This window comes from Oncorhynchus nerka, unplaced genomic scaffold (genome assembly GCF_034236695.1).
Source record: "Oncorhynchus nerka isolate Pitt River unplaced genomic scaffold, Oner_Uvic_2.0 unplaced_scaffold_1000, whole genome shotgun sequence".
NCBI lineage: Eukaryota > Metazoa > Chordata > Actinopteri > Salmoniformes > Salmonidae > Oncorhynchus > Oncorhynchus nerka.
The window spans coordinates 225,108-231,524 of NW_027040303.1; the positions used below are offsets into that span (position 1 = coordinate 225,108).

At 40.1% G+C, this 6,417-nt stretch overlaps 1 long non-coding RNA gene across 1 annotated transcript; it reads right to left on the reverse strand.

The window, feature by feature from the left end:
• Positions 1-4,651: 4,651 nt before the first annotated feature.
• On the reverse strand, positions 4,652-6,105 carry LOC135570294 (uncharacterized). Its single transcript, XR_010463505.1, has 2 exons — positions 5,354-6,105; positions 4,652-5,309 (listed from the first exon to the last, which is right to left on the reverse strand). It is a non-coding gene; the product is annotated as an uncharacterized LOC135570294 (long non-coding RNA).
• Between the last annotated feature and the right edge of the window lie 312 nt (positions 6,106-6,417).

The following is a 6,417-nucleotide window of genomic DNA, read 5'->3' on the forward strand; positions in this document are numbered from 1 at the left end:
AGTGTAGTCTATAGGTTATACACTGAGTGGACTAGATATTACTCTAACTGAGCAGTGTAGTCTTTAGGTTATACACTGAGTGGACTAGATATTACTCTAACTGAGCTGTGTAGTCTATAGGTTATACACTGAGTGGACTAGATATTACTCTAACTGAGCAGTGTAGTCTATAGGTTATACACTGAGTGGACTAGATATTACTCTAACTGAGCAGTGTAGTCTATAGGTTATACACTGGATAAGAGCGTCTGCTAAATGACTTAAATGTAATGTACACTGACTGAGTGGACTAGATATTACTCTAACTGAGCAGTGTAGTCTATAGGTTATACACTGAGTGGACTAGATATTACTCTAACTGAGCAGTGTAGTCTATAGGTTATACACTGAGTGGACTAGATATTACTCTAACTGAGCAGTGTAGTCTATAGGTTATATACTGAGTGGACTAGATATTACTCTAACTGAGCAGTGTAGTCTATAGGTTATACACTGAGTGGACTAGAAATGAAGGACACCTTCCTAACATTGAGTTCCGCAGGGATGATGACCCATGTTGACTCCAATGCTTCCCACAGTTGTCAAGTTGGCTGGATGTCCTTTGGGTGGTGGAACATGAGTGTGAAAAACCCAGCAGCGTTGCAGTTCTTGACACAAACCCGTGCACCTGGTACCTACTACCATACCCCATTCAAAGGTACTTCAATATTTTGTCTTGCTCATTCACCCTCTCATGGCACACAGACACAATCCATGTCTCTATTGTCTCCAGGTTTAAAAATCCTCTTTTAACCTGTCTCGTCCCCTTCATCTACAAGTGACATCAATAAGATATTTTGATTTGATTTTGGCGCACTGCATTTTTTAGCGTCCCACATATCCCAGAGAACCTTTCTCCTCCCTTTCATCTACAAGTGACAAATAAGGAATCAAAGCTTTCACCTGGATTCACCTGGTCAGTTTGTCATGGAAAGAAAGGTGTCCTTAATGTTTTATACATTCATGGTCCCCACCTGGGGACTGAGGGTTGTGAGAGAACCCCCACATCACTAGCTTCTCTTTATTCAACCTGCCATCTACCCACCTGGGGACTGAGGGTTATGAGAGAACCCCCACATCACTAGCTTCTCTTTATTCAACGTGCCATCTACCCACCTGTGGACTGAGGGTTATGAGAGAACCCCCACATCACTTGCTTCTCTTTATTCAACCTTCCATCTACCCACCTGGGGACTGAGGGTTATGAGAGAACCCCCACATCACTAGCTTCTCTTTATTCAACCTGCCATCTACCCACCTGGGGACTGAGGGTTATGAGAGAACCCCCACATCACTAGCTTCTCTTTATTCAACCTGCCATCTACCCACCTGGGGACTGAGGGTTATGAGAAAACCCCCATAACACTAGCTTCTCTTTATTCAACCTGCCATCTACCTACCTGGGGACTGAGGGTTATGAGAGAACCCCCACATCACTAACTTGTATGTTCTGCAGCCTTGTAAAGATAAGGAGGGGATGACTGGGAGGCTGGTTGCCATTTATTGTCATGAATCTTTCCCTGGAGGCAGTTCAGCAAAGAGGTCACTAGTTGGCACAGGCACAAAGTAAAAAAAACAGATTTTAATCCTAACCTCAATCCTAACCACACTGCTCATCCTTATCTTAAATTATAACCACAAAACAACATTATTTTCCACATCCAATTTTGACTTTGTTGCTGGCATATCTAGAGGAAATCTCGCAGTTCTACCTCATGTCAAGATTCATGACAAACCTGCGACTGGAAGAGGCAAAGTAAAATCAATAATCAAATTGTTTTCACAATTAACATGATTTTTCTTGTTTCAAGTATAGTAGTAGTTTTATTAGGAAAAGTACAATATATCCTTGCACAACTATGGAGCGTATGTCCATATATAATTGTACAATTTGTTATTCAACATAAAGACATACAACAAATGATCACATTGGTATTTTAACAGTGTTATTGTAAGAGTTTAAATGTTTAAACAGAGGATCCATCTAAAACAAGATGATAAACAGAGGATCCATCTAAAACAGTATAAAACAAGATGATAAACAGAGGATCCATGATAAACTCCATCTAAAACAGTATAAAACAAGATGATAAACAGAGGATCCATCTAAAACAGTATAAAACAAGATGATAAACAGAGGATCCATCTAAAACAGTATAAAACAAGATGATAAACAGAGGATCCATCTAAAACAGTATAAAACAAGATGATAAACAGAGGATCCATCTAAAACAGTATAAAACAAGATGATAAACAGAGGATCCATCTAAAACAGTATAAAACAAGATGATAAACAGAGGATCCATCTAAAACAGTATAAAACAAGATGATAAACAGAGGATCCATCTAAAACAGTATAAAACAAGATGATAAACAGAGGATCCATCTAAAACAAGATGATAAACAGAGGATCCATCTAAAACAGTATAAAACAAGATGATAAACAGAGGATCCATCTAAAACAGTATAAAACAAGATGTGTGTCAGGATATTATTTACAGGGACACTGAGGAGTCATCATAAACCCTAAACCCTGGATAGAGGGGCTCAATGAATGTGGAGGTGAATGTGTTCAGGTGGGTCAGTGTGTCAGAGGAGGCTCTATAGAAGGACAGAGTGCCGGCTGGCCAGTTCAAAGCAATAAAGTAAATCTCAAAGCCCCTCTTCTTACCTGCCTAACCAATACCTATCTAACTTAGCACCACCTGCTGCCCTAACCAAGATACAGGGGTGGTCCGCCCAGGTCTTACCTTGTGTGCTTAGACAGTGAATACTACGGGTATATGTATACCCGCGGGCCTCTTGCCTAAGCACTCCCTAGGTGCCTTCCCTTCTCCCCTGGGAGCAAATGAAACAATAATACAAACTTCACAACAAAACCGGAGAAAAAAAACTAACTCATTAAAGAAGCAAAGTGTTACGGATACAGTTATCCTGTGTGTGTGTATCCTGTGTGTGTGTGTATCCTGTGTGTTTCTTTTCTCTCCTTCTCCCTCACAGGTGAAAATCATCACTCCCCAATCAGTCAACAATCAATCATCAATCAGAAGACACACCTCCTCCTATTTCCTACCCTATCACAGTTCCTTCCCCATGGTTTAAAAACCCCATCATTTGTTTGCTCTGGAGCAATCTCTAGCTCAATCTCTCTGTAAATGCCATGTCTGTAGGTCTCTGTGTTTCACTCTCGCTTTTTGTCTTAACCTCTCTTTTGTTTAAGCACCTCCATAGCACTTTGTCGTCACCTGTGAGTATTGTTTTTGGTTATGGTGTTTGTTTGCTGGTGGGAAAAGGGGAAACCAAGACAAGTCGCCCATGGGCATACACTACCCGTAGGTGAACTTTGTTAAATACACTAGTTAGAACTGGGCGGACCACCAACTGTATTTTTGGTTAGTTAGTTAGCTGTTGTTAAAGTAGGCTAGTCTAGCTTAGGGGTGTTTTTGAATACTTATTGTTTCTTTCCTTGGGTCCAGCTCAGCCCCTTTTCCTGCTCCCCCCCCATTACCGTGTGTTTATAAATAAACCTAGAGTTTGACGGTAGATTTCTGTTGTCGTGGTTATTTCGTTCACACTTTTACTTTGTCACCATAATAATTTGCATGAGTTATGTTACGGGTCTCATTACCATCCCCCCTAGACTGTCGGGCCAAAAGGGATTCGTAACACTGTTGTTCCTGTCTAACCATGTATCATTACTGTTGTTCCTATCTAACAGTTATATTGTGTCCTACCTAACCAGTGAATGTGTGGCTGTGACCATCCTGTCAATGCCTGTCCTGGTGACTCATTTTACATTTTAGTCATTGAGCAGACGCTCTTATTCAGAGCAATATACAGTTGGTCCTGGTGACTGTGCCCTTATTTATTCATAAAGGAAGTGTCTCAGAGCTGATCTAGGATCAGGTCCCCTCTCCATGTAATCTGATGCATTATGATCTAGGATCATCTCCATGTAATGATCTAGGATCAGGTCCCCCTTCTCCATGTAATCTGATTCATTCTGATCTAGGATCAGGTCCTCCTCTCCGTGTAATCTGATTCATTATGATCTAGGATCAGGTCCCCCTTCTCCATGTAATCTGATTCATTATGATCTAGGATCAGGTCCGTGTAATCTGATTCATTCTGATCTAGGATCAGGTCCTCCTCTCCATGTAATCTGATTCATTATGATCTAGGATAAGGTCTCCCTCTCCATGTAATCTGATTCATTATGATCTAGGATCAGGTCCTTATGATCTAAAAGGCTAAACTGATCCACCTTTAAAGGAGCCTTTGGGGGATTTTTGAGACCAGGTCAACCTAATTTTTAACCCTGAGACTACAATGGTCTGTTGAAATGTAATGAATATAATAAACACATCCCCATCAACATCTGTCTGTTTAAACTGGAGATGTCTGTTTTTTGCATGTTTTTTTTACATGGGCTGTGTCTCAATCCACCTCATCCTCAGATATCGCCCATAATGTAAGCTGAGACTTGTAGGAACCCAATGGTGTTCTCCGTTCTGCTCTAGGAATTACAACAAACTAACAGGGTGTAAAGTGATATTAGGGACACACAGAACATCTTAAATTAAATTATATGAATGAAAAATGAACGAACAAATGAGTGAATGAAAACTTTATTATTGTGTCAAATCGCCAACTGGCAACCCTTCCCTTATGTGGTTAATTGACACATAAACAAACATTACAATAATTCACTGTGGAAATTAAATGATAATTCCTCTGTTCTCTGCTTTGCGCATCACATAAATAGTAAAACAAATTGAAGAATCAAATCAAAACATAATAGAAATAAGGTGATGTAAACAATAATTACATCCCCAGAGCAGTAAATTAATATATACACGTACATACAGTTGAAGTCGGAAGTGTACATACACCTGAGCCAAATACATTTAAACTCAGTTTTTCACAATTCCTGAAATTGAATCCTCGTAAAAAAAAGTCCTTGTTTTAGGTCAGTTAGGATCACCACTTTATTTTAAAGAATGTGATATGTCAGAATAATAGTAGAGAGAATGATTTATTTCAGCTTTCACTAAATAAGAACTGATATTTCCTGGGGACAGAAAAGGCACCACATGGTAGGAATGACTCGGCAGCACTCAGACACTAGTTTACTGTATTCCACATGTTCCTCTACTTTATTCTAGATTATTAACCTGAAAGACAGAATGACTGGATGGAATGACTCAGCAGCACTCAGACACTAGTTCTGTATTCCACATGTTCCCTCTACTTTATTCTAGATTATTAACCTGAAAGACAGAAGAGTTCCTCTACTTTATTCTAGATTATTAACCTGAAAGACAGAAGAGGCACCGTATGGATGGAATGACTCAGCAGCACTCAGACACTAGTTTACTGTATTCCACATGTCCCCTCTACTTTATTCTAGATTATTAACCTGAAAGACAGAAGAATGACTCAGCAGCACTCAGACACATTCATAAATACTTACCTATTTGTCAGTCATCTCCATGTAGTGTTTTCTGCTCTGTTGTCTCACCATGGATCCTGTACAAAATAACAACTTGACTTTCTGTTTCAGCTCAGCCGCCTCCCGAGTGGTGCAGAGTCCCGCCTCCTGCGTCACTGCGGGACCTGGTTAGAATCCAGGCTGCATGATTGGGAGTCCCATAGGGTGGAGCACAATTGGCCCAGCGTCGTCAAGGTTTGGCCGGGGTAGGTCGTCAATGTTAATAAGAATTTGTTCTGACTTGCCGAGTTAAATATAAGTGAAATAAAAATAAATGACTATGCACTCTACGCTGCACACCGCATCAACGGGGATGTAGTGGAGGGTAAACCCATGTAAACGAGCTTACGCACCATTTTATTTGTAAAATAGCTCAACTCCAATTTGTATTCTGTTAATTATCGTTTGCTCACTTATCATGCGTTCCCAACGTTACGCCTAAATTCCATCGTGGAAACCGGGCCCAGGTTGTTCATCATGATAAAGAATCATATCTCAGGGTTACTCTGTCTATTGAATGTCTGACTACGACCTAACTTTATAATAGTTCTATGTAGCCAAGACTTACCAGAGTCTGCCCGTCTGTCTCAAATCAACACATTTAGCCTGCGTCTAATGTTGCCGAGAAATGTGCGCTACGGTTTCAACAGCTGTTTTATAAAGGCGTAGACCACACCCTTACTTTCACTTTCATATGAGGAAATCACGTCACTGGTGTATGGTAAAATAATGACAACAAAACCCTGTGAGATCTACTAACTAGTAATAATATGGCATTCCAGGTATTTATTTCTCTAACTCTGTCCTTTATTGTTCACAAATACTTTATTTGTACTTCTCTCCATATAGTGTTTTCTGCTCTGTCATCTCACCATGGATCCTGCACT